Source organism: Balaenoptera musculus, chromosome 2, assembly GCF_009873245.2.
Source record: "Balaenoptera musculus isolate JJ_BM4_2016_0621 chromosome 2, mBalMus1.pri.v3, whole genome shotgun sequence".
NCBI lineage: Eukaryota > Metazoa > Chordata > Mammalia > Artiodactyla > Balaenopteridae > Balaenoptera > Balaenoptera musculus.
This window is the reverse complement of record NC_045786.1, coordinates 68886197-68901666: the sequence shown is the minus strand read 5'-3', so window position 1 is coordinate 68901666 and position 15470 is coordinate 68886197. Positions and strand designations below refer to the sequence as shown.

Genomic DNA, 15470 nt, shown 5'->3' with positions numbered 1-15470 from the left:
CACAATGAAGAGTAGCCCCCGCTCGCCACAACTAGAGAACGCCCACATGCAGCAACGAAGACCCAACACAGCCAAACATAAATAAATAAAATAAATTTATTTTTTTAAAAAATTCGCTGGTTCTTTCTTCTGTCAATTTACATCTACTGCTGAGCACTCTAGTGAATTTATTTATTTATTATTTTTGGCTGTGTTAGGTCTTTGTCGCTGCGTGCGGGCTTTCTCTGGCTACGGAGAGCAGGGGTTACTCTTCGTTGCGGTCCACGGGCTTCTCACCATGGTGGCTTCTCTTGTTGCAGAGCATGGGCTCTAGGCACGTGGGCTTCAATAGTTGCAGTACACAGGCTCAGTAGTTGTGGCGTGTGGGCTCAGTAGTTGTGTACAGGAGTTGTGGCTCGTAGGCTCTAGAGTGCAGGCTCAGTAGTCGTGGCACACGGGCTTAGTTGCTCCACGGCATGTGGGATCTTCCTGGACCAGGGCTCAAACCCGTGTCCCCTGCATTGGCAGGCAGATTCTTAACCACTGCGCCACCAGGGAAGTCCCCTCTAGTGAATTTTTCATTTCAGTTATTGTACTTTTCAACTCCAGCATTTCCATTTGTTTCTTTTTTTTTAAAACTTTTTATTTATTATTTATTTATTATGTTTATTATTTTTGGCTGTGTTGGGTCTTCGTTTCTGTGTGAGGGCTTTCTCCAGTTGCGGCGAGTGGGGGCCACTCTTCATCGCGGTGCGCGGGCCTGTCACTATCGCGGCCTCTCTTGTTGCGGAGCAGAGGCTCCAGACGCTCAGGCTCAGTAGTTGTGGCTCACGGGCCCAGTTGCTCCGTGGCATGTGGGATCTTCCCAGACCAGGGCTCGAACCCGTGTCCCCTGCATTGGCAGGCAGATTCTCAACCACTGCGCCACCAGGGAAGCCCCATTTGTTTCTTTTTAAATAATTTGTATCTTATTTCTATCAATAAGATATTCTCTACTTGATATAACATTGCCCTGATTCCTTCCTTTACTTCTTTAATCACTTCCTTTAATTCCTTGAACATATTTATAATGGCTACTTTGAAGGCTTTGCCTGTTAAACCAACATCCGGTTGCTTTCACAGGCAGTTTTTGTTGACTTTTTTTTTCACCAGTGTATGGGTCACATTTTCCTCTATCTTTGCATGTCTCACAATTTTTTGCTGCAATCTCAAGTCCAGGTTGTCACCTGTGCTTCTGACCAACTGGCTATAAATAAGAGGTTCCCATGTCCCCCTCCTTGGATTTGATTAATTTTCTGCAGTGGCTCACAGAATTCAGAATAAAAGTTAATTTACTATCTAAAAAGATAGAACGCAGGAATAGCCAGATGAAAGAGATGACAGGGCAAGTATGTGGGAAGGGGCACAGAACTTCCATGCTCTTTCTGGGCACACCATTCTCCCTGCATCACCACATATTCACCAACCCCAAAGCTCTCTCAACCCCACCCTTTTTGGATTTTTATGGAGGCCTTATTACTTAGGCATGGTTGATTAAATCATTGGCCACTGGTGATTTATTCAAACTCCATCCCCTCTCCCCTCTCTGGAGGTGATTAATGTCATCATATCAACAGTGATAAGTCATGTTGATGTATGTACCTTTGAAATGAAATGATGAAAATGGCAATATACCTATGTGGTCTTCCTCTCAAAAACACATTACCCCAGTCTAATCATGAGAAAAACATCAGACAAATCCCAACAGAGGAGGATTCTGTAAAATATCAGTATGCCTCAAAACTGTCAAAGTCATCAAAACAAGGAGAGTCTAAGAAACTCACAGCCCAGAGGAACCTAAGGAGACAACTAAATACAGTGTAGTATCCTGGGTAGGATCCTTCAACAGAAAAAGGACACTAGATAAAAACCAAGGAAATCTGAATAAACTACGGACTATTGATTCATTAATTATAACAAATGTACCATATTAACAATAACATGTTAATGACTGGGGTAACTGGGTGTGGGGTATACAGAAACTCCACATTATCTTCATAATTTTACTTTAAAATTTTAAAATAAGTTCAAGACTTTTCTTAAAAAATTAAGTCTTCTTAAAAATCCATTATTGTTGAGTTTAGTATATAAATGCAGAGATAATTTATGGTGGAAAATCTATGAATGTAATTTCCCACATTCATATATTAAAAGGGAAAACTTATGATTATCTCAATATCCACCTACACTGCAAGAAGAAAAAAAAATGCAATATACTAGGAAGAGAATGCTATTAGTTTAATCAAAACAATTTCTACCAGATACATTTTGAGGCCCAGTACAAAATGAAGATGCAGAACCTTTGCTCAAAAATTATTAAGAATTTCATGAAGGGAGAGGGCAGACACCAGAAGCAAGAAGAACTACAATTTTGCAGCCTGTGGAAGGAAAACCACATTCACAGAAAGATAGACAAAATGAAAAGGCAGACGACTTTGTACCAGATGAAGGAACAAGATAAAACCCCAGAAAAAAAACTAAATGAAGTGGAGATAGGCAACCTTCCAGAAAAAAGAATTCAGAATAATGATAGTGAAGATGATCCAGGACCTCGGGGAAAAAATGGAGGTAAAGATCGAGAAAATGCAAGAAATGTTTAACAAAGACCTAGAAGAATTAAAGAACAAACACATAGAAGAATTAAAGAACAAACAAACAGAGATGAACAATACAATAACTGAAATGAAAAATACACTAGAAGGAATCAATAGCAGAATAACTGAGGCAGAAGAACGCATAAGTGACCTGGAAAACAGTATGGTGGAATTCACTGCTGTGGAACAGAATAAAGAAAAAAGAATGAAAAGAAATGAAGACAGCCTAAGAGACCTCTGGGAGAACATTAAACGCAACAACATTCACATTATAGGGGTCCCAGAAGGAGAAGAGAGAGAGAAAGGACCAGAGAAAATATTTGAAGAGATTATAGTCAAAAACTTCCATAATATGGGAAAGGAAATAAGTCACCCAAGTCCAGGAAGCACAGAGAGTCCCAGGCAGGATAAACCCAAGGAGAAACATGCTGAGACACATAGTAATCAAATTGACAAAAATTAAAGACAAAGAAAAATTATTGAAAGCAACAAGGGAAAAACGACAAATAACATACAAGGGAACTCCCATAAGATTAACAGCTGATTTCTCAGGAGAAACTCTACAAGCCAGAAGGGAGTGGCATGACATATTTAAAGTGATGAAAGGGAAGAGCCTAAAACCAAGATTACTCTACCTGGCAAGGATCTCACTCAGATTCGATGGAGAAATCAAAAACTTTACAGACAAGCAAAAGCTAAGAGAATTCAGCACCACCAGACCAGCTCTACAACAAATGCTAAAGGAACTTCTCTAAGTGGGAAACACAAGAGAAGAAAAGGACCTACAAAAACAAACCCATAGCAATTAAGAAAATGGTAATAGGAACATACACATCAATAATCACCTTAAACATGAATGGATTAAATGCTCCAACCAAAAGACACAGGCTCGCTGAATGGATACAAAAACAAGACCCATATATATGCTGTCTACAAGAGACCCACTTCAGACCTAGGGACACATACAGACTGAAAGTGAGGGGATGGAAAAAGATATTCCATGCAAATGGAAATCAAAAGAAAGCTGGAGTAGCAATTCTCATATCAGACAAAATAGACTTTAAAATAAAGACTATTACAAGAGACAAAGAAGAACATTACATAATGATCAAGTGTTCGACCCAAGAAGATTATATAACAATTATAAATATATATGCACCCAACATAGGAACACCACAATACATAAGGCAAATGCTAACAGCTATAAAAGAGGAAATCGACAGTAGCACAATAATAGTGGGGGACTTTAACACCTCACTTACACCAATGGACAGATCATCCAAACAGAAAATTAATGAGGAAACACAAGCTTTAAATGACACAATAGACCAGATAGATTTCATTGATATTTATAGGACATTCCATCCAAAAACAGCAGATTACACTTTCTTATCAAGTGCACACGGAACGTTCTCCAGGATAGATCACATCTTGGGTCACAAATCAAGCCTCAGTAAATTTAAGAAAATTGAAATCATATCAAGCATCTTTTCTGACCACAACGCTATGAGATTAGAAATCAATTACAGGGAAAAAACGTAAAAAACACAAACACATGGAAGCTAAACAATACGCTACTAAATAACCAAAAGATCACTGAAGAGATCAAAGAGGAAATCAAAAAATACCTAGAAACAAATCACAACAAAAACATGATGATCCAAAACCTATGGGATGCAGCAAAAGCAGTTCTAAGAGGGAAGTTTATAGCAGTACAAGCCTACCTCAAGAAATAAGAAAAACCTCAAATAAACAATCTAACCTTACACCTAAAGGAACTAGAGAAAGAAACACAAACAAAACCCAAAGTTAGCAGAAGGAAAGAAATCATAAAGATCAAAGCAGAAATACATGGAATAGAAACAAAGAAAACAATAGCAAAGATCAATAAAACTAAAAGCTGGTTCTCTGAGAAGATAAACAAAATTGATAAACCATTAGCCAGACACATCAAGAAAAAGAGGGAGAGGACTCAAGTCAATAAAATTAGAAATGAAAAAGGAGAAGTTACAACAGACACCACAGAAATACAAAGCATCCTAAGAGACTACTACAGGCCACTACTACATAGTACTACTACATAGTAGTAGTGGCCTACTACTACTACATAGTAGACTACTACTATGCCAATAAAATGGACAACTTGGAAGAAATGGACAAATTCTTAGAAAGGTATAACCTCCCAAGACTGAACCAGGAAGAAACAGAAAATATGAACAGAACAATCACAAGTAATGAAATTGAAACTGTGATTAAAAATCTTCCAACAGACAAAAGTCCAGGACCAGATGGCTTCACAGGTGAATTCTATCAAACATTTAGAGAAGAGTTAACACCCATCCTTCTCAAACTCTTCCAAAAAATTGCAGAGGAAGGAACAGTCCCAAACTCATTCTATGAGGCCACCATCACCCTGATACCAAAACCAGACAAAGATACTACAAAAAAAGAAAATTACACACCTATATCACTGATGAACATAGATGCAAAAATCCTCAAGAAAATACTAGCAAACAGAATCCAACAACATATTAAAAGGATCATACACCATGATCAAGTGGGATTTATCCCAGGGATGCAAGGATTCTTCAATATATGCAAATCAATCAATGTGATACACCATACTAACAAAATGAAGAATAAAAACCATATGATCATCTCAATAGATGCAGAAAAAGCTTTTGACAAAATTCAACACCCATTTATGATAAAAACTCTCCAGAAAGTAGGCATAGAGGGAACCTACCTCAACATAATAAAGGCCATATATGACAAACCCACAGCAAACATCATTCTCAATGGTGAAAAACTGAAGGCATTTCCTCTAAGATGAGGAACAAGACAAGGATGTCCACTCTCACCACTATTATTCAACGTAGTTTTGGAAGTCCTAGCCACGGCAGTCAGAGAAGAAAAAGAAATAAAAGGAATCCAAATTGGAAAAGAAGAAGTAAAACTGTCACTGTTTGCAGATGGCATGATACTATACTTAGAGAATCCTAAAGATGCCACCAGAAAACTACTAGAGCTCATCAATGAATTTGGTAAAGTTGCAGGATACAAAATTAATGCACAGAAATCTCTTGCATTCCTATACACTAATGATGAAAAATGTGAAAGAGAAATTAAGGAAACACTCCCATTTACCATTGCAACAAAAAGAATAAAATACCTAGGAATAAACCTACCTAGGGAGACAAAAGACCTGTATGCAGAAAACTATAAGACACTGATAAAAGAAATTAAAGATGATACAAACAGATGGAGAGATATACCATGTTCTTGGATTGGAAGAATCAATATTGTGAAAATGACTATACTACCCAAAGCAATCTACAGATTTAATGCAATCCCTATCAAATTACCAATGGCATTTTTTACAGAACTAGAACAAAAAATCTTAAAATTTGTATGGAGACACAAAAGACCCCGAATAGCAAAAGCAGTCTTGAGGGAAAAAAACGGAGCTGGAGGAATCAGACTCCCTGACTTCAGACTATACTACAAAGCTACAGTAATCAAGACAATATGGCACTCGCACAAAAACAGAAATATAGATCAATGGAACAAGATAGAAAGCCCAGAGATAAACCCACGCACCTATGGTCAACTAGTCTATGACAAAGGAGGCAAGGATATACAATGGAGAAAAGACAGTCTCTTCAATAAGTGGTGTTGGGAAAACTGGACAGCTACATGTAAAAGAATGAAATTAGAACACTCCCTAACACCATACACAAAAATAAACTCAAAATGGATTAGAGACCTAAATGTAAGACCGGACACTATAAAACTCTTAGAGGAAAATATAGGAAGGACACTCTTTGACATAAATCACAGCAAGATCTTTTTTGATCCACCTCCTAGAGTAATGGAAATAAAAACAAAAATAAACAAATGGGACCTAATGAAACTTCAAAGCTTTTGCACAGCAAAGGAAACCATAAAGAAAAGGAAAAGACAACCCTCAGAATGGGAGAAAATATTTGCAAACAAATCAACGGACAAAGGATTGATCTCCAAAATATATAAACAGCTCATGTAGCTCAGTATTAAAAAAACAAACAACTCAATCCAAAAATGGGCAGAAGACCTAAATAGACATTTCTCCAAAGAAGACATACAGATGGCCAAGAAACACATGAAAAGCTGCTCAACATCACTAATTATTAGAGAAATGCACATCAAAACTACAATGAGGTATCACCTCACACCAGTTAGAATGGGTATCATCAGAAAATCTACAAATGACAAATGCTGGAGAGGGTGTGGAGAAAAGGGAACCCTCTTGCACTGTTGGTGGGAATGTAAATCGATACAGCCACTATGGAGAACAGTATGGAGGTTCCTTAAAAAACTAAAAATAGAACTCCCATACAACCCAGCAATCCCACTACCAGGTATATACCCAGACAAAACCATAATTCAAAAAGACACATGCACCCCAATGTTCATTGCAGCACTATCTACAATAGCCAGGTCATGGAAGCAACCTAAATGCCCATCGACAGACAACTGTGTAAAGAAGTTGTGGCACATATATACAATGGAATATTACTCAGCCATAAAAAGAAACAAAATTGAGTTATTTGTAGTGAGGTGGATGGACCTAGAGTCTGTCATACAGAGTGAAGTAAGTCAGAAAGAAAAAAACAAATACCGTATTGTCACACATATATGGAATCTAAAAAAAAAAAAAAAAAGGTTCTGAAGAACCTAGGGGCAGGACAGGAATAAAGACGCAGACATAGAGAATGGACTTGAGGACACAGGGAGGGAAGGGTAAGCTGGGACTGAGAGAGTGTCATGGAATTAAATATACTACCAAATGTAAAATAGCTAGCTAGTGGGAAGCAGCCACATAGCACAGGGAGATCAGCCCCGTGTTTTGTGACCACCTAGGAGGGTGGGATAGGGAGGGTGGGAGGGAGATGCAAGAGGGAAGAGATATGGGGATATATGTATATGTATAGCTGATTCACTTTGTTATAAAGCAGAAACTAACACACCATTGTAAAGCAACTATACTCCAATAAAGATGTTAAAAAATTTAAAAGAAAAAAAAAGAGTGAAGTAATTCTAACCAAAAAAATCTTTATGGTAAAATTATAAAACTGTATGAAATGACATAAAAGTAGACCTCAATGATGGGGAAGATTCATAATGTTCATGAATATGATATACAATGTTATATGATATATAAATAAAATTTTTAAAGTAATAAAATGAATACTTGATGCCTCCCCCCCAGTTTAAAAAAAAAGATATTGCCAACAGCTTTGAAACCTCGTGGTCCTTTCCACAATCTTACCCCTCACTCCACACTGCAGGTAACCACTATCCTGGATTTCATATTAACCATTACTTTGCTATTCTCATGGCCCACCCCCGCCCCAACTATCAGAAAATTATTTTATTTAAAAGATATCATAGTCCCAGTGTACAAATAGATAAAATCATAACGTCTCTAGTAGGCAAGGACGGAGTTAAGATCCCAGGCAGCCAAGCCACCGCTTTGCCCCTTAAAGGTGGCCCCAGAGCAATGGTTGAATACAGTACTAAGATATTTCCGGAGTGTAAAGGGAGATAATTCAGGTTCATTTGCATACCCATAATACACTGCAAATAGTTTAATTGTTTTCAAGTTAATAAAAATTTCTTTCTTACTCAATTTTTCTAAGTATGAAAATATTATTTTCAGAATTCCTTGAATAAATTTATTCCAGCAGTAACTCTGGGGATAAATAGCCACCATCAGTGAACTAGGAGTTGTAGTTACTGGAAAAATGAGTTACGAAGGCTGCTAGGTATACTCTCGTTTCTCTTCATATCGCATAAATCTTTCGCCTTTTACTAAAGATTTCCGTGGAGGGAAACAATTGAGTCTTAAAATAATTTTTTGAGGCCTTGTTTTGGCAAGGCTGCCTAACTGTGGTAAGAATGAAAGAACTATTATCTTTTAAAAAGAATTATTATGTTTTCATCTCTAGTAGCAGGATGACTTGCAAGTGTTTATTTGGCTATTTATGTGGGTGTATTGAAGTCAAAAAAATTTTCTAGAAATATGTGTCCGATCAGGTGTAGTTTTAGGTGTTTCTGGGTTTTTTTGTTCTATAATCTCTGGTGGGGGTCACAGAGTTACATGTCTCGCAGATGCTATGCAAATAAAAGCTTTATTGGGGCTTTCCTGGTGGTCCAGTGGATAAGACTCTGTGGTCCCCGTACAGGATACCCAGTTTCAATCCAGCTGGATCCTGCATGCATACATGCCAGAACTAAGAAGCCTTAAATAAGCCCACATTCTGCAACCAAGACCCAGTGCAGCCTAAATAAACACTGAAATAAAAGAAAAAATAATCATTTAAAAAAAAAAAAGAAGCTTGATCAAAGAGAAACAGGTAAAATTGATGTTAATAACACAATTTACTTAATCAAACAGGGTTTTCCAAAACGTTGTATGTTCTATGTGTGGATAATATAAATAATCATGGAGGGGGACTTCTATGGTGGTCCAGTGGTAAAAAATCCGTCTTCCAGTGCAGGAGCCTGCAGGCTGCAACTTAGACGCCATGCAACCAAAATAAACAAATAAAATAAAAGAATTCCAAATCTTTTCTTTCAACAGAGTTCAAGGAGGACTTAGTTCAGCTGTCACCTGATAATTCATTATACGGTAGTATAACCAAGCAGGACAGTATGGGGTCTTCCCAGGTCAGAACCCCCCCCCCCGCCACACACACACAGTGTCCTCTGCCTACCTCCTGTTTGTAGAAAAAGTTTAGCCTCCTAGGTCTTCTGCAAGTTCCAAATAATAAACTTAAGCAGAGAAGTGAGAAAATGCAGAAACAAAGGAAAACAGTCTAGCAAGACAAAAAAATAATTGTTCAGCTATTAAACGAAGTCAAGGACTTTTTAGTTCCCCCTCAAGGTCTACAGATAATATTCTGAGCTATATTTTTTGAGCTGTTTTGCTGAGACTGAAATCCCCATCAGGAGAAAGACGTTAACTGTATGCTGACCACAAGCACATAGACCTCAGATGCGTTGGAACTGCCTGAAGATTGATGATGTTGATTTCCTATTACTTCACCACCAACCAATCAGAAGAATGTCCACAACTGATTACTCACACCACAACTCTCTCCTGCACCCTGTCTTTAGAAACATTTTCCTGAAAACCATTGGGCCTTAACTATCTGGATTCCTTGCTTGGCACCCTGCAATGAAGGCTGCACTTTCCTTCACCAGAACTCAGTGTCAGGGGAATGGCTTTACTGGACACATGGGCAAGCAGACCCAAGCTCTGTTTGGTCACAGTAGTGACACTGTTGAAACTCCTTCCATCTACTGATTTATGGGGAAAAGCTTTCTCAGGTTACAGCTATAAAAATGGGGTCGGGGGGGGAGAAAGCCTTGGAACTGAACTCTGTCTTCTCTAGCAATAAGTATTGGGTTGGCCAAAAAGTTCATTCGGGTTTTTCCGTAAGATATTAAAACCGGAACTAACTCTTTGGCCAACCCAATACTACGCATCCATCTAATTAAGAAATGCTGTTCCAACAAAATGACACTTTTTTTTTTTTAATTTTTTTTTTTGTTGTTGTTCTCTCCCAATGTAAGAGGTGGAAAGTATCTCTTGGAAACTTTATTTTATTTATTTTTATTTATTTATTTAAATATTTATTTATTTTGGCTGCTCTGGGTCTTAGTTGCAGCATGTTGGAACTTCATTGCAGCGTGCGGGATCTTTAGTTGTGGCATGCATGTGGGATCTAGTTCTCCGACAAGGGATTGAACCTGGGCCCCCTGCACTGGGAGTGCAGAGTCTTACCCACTGGACCACCAGGGAAGTCCCGACACTTTTATGTTTAATAATTATCAAAAGTTTTAATATATTTATGTTGTATTGATCAAGCATGTACTAATAACTATAATAAGTCAATCCAGAAGAAAAACATTAGTGCATAAAATTTTAAGTTCAGGGACTTCCCTGATGGTCCAGTGGGTAAGAATCCACACTCCCGAAGCAGGGGGCCCGGGTTCGATCACTGGGTGGGGGACTGGATCCCGCATGCACGCCACAATTAAGAGTCTGCACGCCACAACTAAGAGTCCACATGCCGCAACTAAACATGCCACAACGAAGATCTCATGTGCCGCAACTAAGACCGAGAGCAGCCTAAATAATAAATAAATATTTTTTAAAAATTTTAAGTTTAAAGGATGTGAAAAAAGTTTTAAAATTCAATTAATGTATTTATTTTGTCATAGAAGAATATGATTGGGTGATCAATAAAATACTTTCAGGTATAAAAATATAATTGTATTAAATTCTTGGGGAAATGGAAGCGGGAAAAAAAGTTCAAGAATCAAAAGGAATTATGCAAAATCTTAAAAAAAAAAAATTACAGGTACTTCACTGGTGGTGCAGTGGTTAAGAATCCGCCTGCCAATGCAGGGGACACAGGTTCAAACCCTGGTCTGGGAAGATCCCACATGCTGCGGAGCAACTAAGCCTGTGTGCCACAACTACTGAGCTTGCGCTCTAGAGCCCACGAGCCACAACTACTGAAGCCCACGTGCTTAGCACCTGTGCTCCAAAACAAGAGAAGCCACCGCAATGAGAAGCCCACGCACCACAACGAAGAGTAGCCCCCGCTCGCTGTAACTAGAGAAAGCCCTCGCGCAGCAATGAAGACCCAACGCAGCCAATAAATAAATAAATAAATTTATTTAAAAAAAATTACAGACGGTAGGTATCAAATTTCTTGGATATTTACCTTCCACTGGTTACAATTTAAAGTGATGTAACAGGGGCAGAACAGGAATAAAGACGCAGATGTAGAGAATGGACTTGAGGACACAGGGAGGGGGGAAGGTTAAGCTGGGATGAAGTGAGAGAGTGGCATGGACATATATACACTGCCAAATGTAAAACAGACAGCTAGTGGGAAGCAGCCACATAGCACAGGGAGATCAGCTAGGTGCTTTGTGACCACCCAGAGGGGTGGGATAGGGAGGGTGGGAGGGAGACGCAAGAGGGAGGGGATATGGGGATATATGTATATGTATAGCTGATTCACTTTGTTATACAGCAGAAACTAACACAACATTGTAAAGCAATTATGCTCCAATAAAGATGTAAAAAAAAAAAAATTAAGTGATGTAACAATTTAGAGTATCAATATTTACAATGCACAATATTCATCTTTGCATCTATTTAAACATATGTTGTAAGTTATCTTACGAAAACTGTACATATGATCTTTAAAATGTGCAAGAGAAACATAGTTTCAAAATTCTTTCACTGAGGTCTGAGAGCAAAACGTTGGAATCCCTGACCTTAAGAGGTGGGCCTTGTGGCAGGAATTGAACACTAAAAGGGAAGCAGCACCTCCTTGTGGCAAACAGACGTTGCAGCAGAAATGAGCAAAGGACAAGAGCTGAGACCTAAGAGGTTCAGTTCACCTTCCACAGGAGCGCGCTTCTCCACTGCAGAATCTGAAAGGGTTAGGTGTCATTCCAACTCTCAGACCTGCCACTTGTAGCTGTGGCCTCTGGCATCCAGCCACAACAAATGGGAACCAGAGAACAATCCACAAGAACAGGCAAGGCTAGGGACTTCCCTGGTGGTGCAGTGGTTAAGAATCTGCCTGCCAATGCAGGGGACACGGGTTCGAGCCCTGGTCCGCAAAGATCCCACATGCCGCAGAGCAACTAAGCCCGTGCACCACAACTGCTGAGCCTGTGCTCTAGAGCCCGCGAGCCACAACTACTGAGCCCACGTGCCACGACTACTGAAGCCCGTGTGCCCAGAGCCCGTGCTCCGCAACGAGAAGCCACTGCAATGAGAAGCCCATGCACCACAACAAAGAGTAGCCCCAACTCGTCGCAACTAGAGAAAGCCAGCGCGCAGCAATGAAGACCCAATGCAGCCAAGAATAAATAAAAATTTAATTAATAAATAAATAAAAGTAATGAGTCCTATTAATTGAATACCCACTGTGAAAAGTAGCTCTTTACTTAAAAAAAAAAAAAAGTTAACCTTCCGTGTGGTCGTCTAACCAGTGAAAGCTGCCCAGGACCTTCTAGAATGAAGGAGACCAAAGGTCCCCTACAATCTCGGAGCAGGGAAACACTCTTCAGAGAGTTGCTCCTTTCCTGTCCCCTCAGTGCCTTAGCCCCAGGCCAAACCCTGTGAGGTAAATAGCTATCATCGTAGGGCTGGAACTCTGCATCTCCATGGGTCTTTAACTCCCCATTACTCTGTGAAATACAGCAAGAATGCAAAAGAGTATCAAAACAAACGTAGGTGTGAATGAGTCTCACAAACATTATGCTAAGTGAAAGAAGCCAGTCACAAAAAGCCACAGGTTTTATGCTTCCATTTATATGAAATGTCCAGAGTAGGTGCAGACAGAAAGTAGGTTAGTGTTTGGTAGAGGCTGGGGGATGGGGGAGATGGGGAATAACTGCTAATGGGTACAGTTTCTTTTTGGGTTGATAAAGATGTTCTAAAACTACACTGTGGGGACTTCCTGGCTGGTCCAGTGGTTACGACTGCGCTTCCACTGCAGGAGGGGCAGGTTCTATCCCTGTTGGGGGAACTAAGATCCCACATGCCCCGGGGGAAGGCCAAAAAAAACTAAACAAACAAACAAACAAACAAAAACCCACTAGATTGTGATGATCGCACAAGTCTGTGAATATGCTAAAAACCATTGAATTGTACACGTTAAATTGGTGAACTTTATGGTAAGTGGATTATATCCCCCCAAAAGCTGTTTTTAAAATGTATTAGACAAATTTAAGTCAAATATATGTCAAATGTGATCGACTTGTTAGCAAAAGAGCCAGCAAAAAGAAATGCAAACAAACATGACAGCTCAGAGAAGGTGTCAAAGTTGGGAAATGGAACATTGACACAAGCTGCCAGGAAAAAACAAAAGGAGCTTCAGTTTCCTTTCCCAAGATGGTTCAGTTACTACAATAGTTAAGGAGTCTGTGTAGGCCGGGCGACCCAGCATCTGAGCACCGCTGAGGAGAGTACAGCTCATTTTAAAAACACAGGATGAGACTCGAGGTTTGAAAGTGAAATACAAGATTTCATCGCCACAAGTAGCATCAGATGAGGAGGCAGGAAACCTGAAACCGAGCGGAGGGTGCAATCTCCTTTTTTTTTTTTTTTTTTTTTTTTTGCCGCCCAGCTTAAGGGATCTTAGTTCCCCCACCAGGGATGGAACCCGGGCCCAGGCAGTGAAAGCGCGGAGTCCTAACCACTGGACCGCCAGGGAATTCCGCAAGCTGCAATTTTAAAGAAGACACTGCTACGAATTTTTCACAAGCGGCATAATATTCTAGAGTGTACATCCCGGACGTGCACGGTGCAAAACAGACAAAACACCTGTGCGCCCACCACTCATTTTAAGAAAAAGGAAATTGTCAAATTTTAAAACTCCCGAATGCCCTCACTCCACCAAAGGAAGAAACCACGGTCCTGAATTTTGTGCCGATTACTTACTTGCTATTTTTTTCTTTTCCAATTTAACAGCAAAGTCTTTAACAGAAATCAAACTCAGACGTACAAATGTACAAAACCTAAAACGTGGGTCTTTGATCAGTCCGGCGTGTGGATGCCAGCCTGCCAATCCTCCGCTTCGCCCCCTAGTGGTGATGCAGGGGCACTGTGTGAATACTAAGATCTTTCTCGAATGGAAAGGACGCGGGCTTGCCTTATTTGCATACCCACAGTGCACTGCACATAGTACAAGTTTTAAATGGCAAAATTTTGAATTATCTTCTAGTTATATTTTCTAAGATTAGACCCTTTATTTACAGACTAGTCTAGAAATTTTTGTTCAGGCACTGGATCTTGGTGTTAACTAGCCACTATCAGTGTTCTAGGAGTTTCTCTTACCCCAGGTGTGAGTTACAAAAACGTTTGTCATACTCTGGTTTCTCTTCAGATCGTATAAATCTTTCGCCTTTTACTAAAGATTTCCGTGGAGAGGAACAACTCTGAGTTTTAAACCAATTTTTTGAGGCCTTGCTTCGGCAAGGCTACTGAAGCCTGGTACAAAGTCAGATTTATGGGGGGAGAGAAAGGAAAGAGGGGAGAGTTTGCTTAAGATTTTCGGTGTTTCCTTTTTTTGCTTTCCCGTTTTGTGTGCGGTTTTTTCCGTGTCAATAACGTTTCACGATGACACTATTATCAAACAACCAATGTAGTTTCTGTTGTAGCTTAATAACTAGAGTTTTACATCGTTTTTATGTGTTTTATATTTGCTGCGACTGTGAGTGCTCCGGCATGAGTTCAAACTAAAATGGTGTTTCAGTGGGTTTTGTATTACCGCTGGAAGAAGATCACAGCAATTAAGCGGGTACGGGTAGTGTGTTTCTTTTTTTTTTTTTTTTTTGTTAAACGGTGTGAAGTAGTCGTAGACGAAGTTTTCGTTTTTTTAGACGTGGAATAAAGTAAAAGAACAACGGAATAGGTTTTGGTTAGTCCAGAACATCTAGTTACTGTTGAACATGTAATCAAACTGGAAGATTGGGAGACTGTTTCATTTTTCTTTGTTTTACGAAGCCTCTGAAATGTGATGCGTGTGTTATGCTCAGTACATTTCAGTTAAGACCAGTCACCTTTTTAAGGGCGCAAGAGGTATTTGTGGCCAATGATAATACTGTACAGCTCAGCTCTGTGGAATTATAATGTATTAACAACACACAGTCTATAAATTTCGGTTTTCCTTTATGGGTTTAGAGTTGGTTAGTTTGTTTTGCTTCTTCCACGTTTTGATTATTAGAAGACTGTTACATCTGAGAGTTCACTGGTGGTCTAGTGAAATCTGCCTTGCA

General features: G+C 39.5%; 2 non-coding genes across 2 annotated transcripts; both read left to right on the top strand.

Annotated features, from left to right (window-relative positions):
• Positions 1 to 8421: 8421 nt before the first annotated feature.
• Positions 8422 to 8535, top strand: LOC118891579. Its single transcript, XR_005019134.1, has one exon. It is a non-coding gene; the product is annotated as a U5 spliceosomal RNA (small nuclear RNA).
• A 6023-nt stretch (positions 8536 to 14558) lies between these two features.
• LOC118891575 lies at positions 14559 to 14674 on the top strand. Its single transcript, XR_005019130.1, has one exon. It is a non-coding gene; the product is annotated as a U5 spliceosomal RNA (small nuclear RNA).
• The last annotated feature ends 796 nt before the right edge of the window (positions 14675 to 15470 follow it).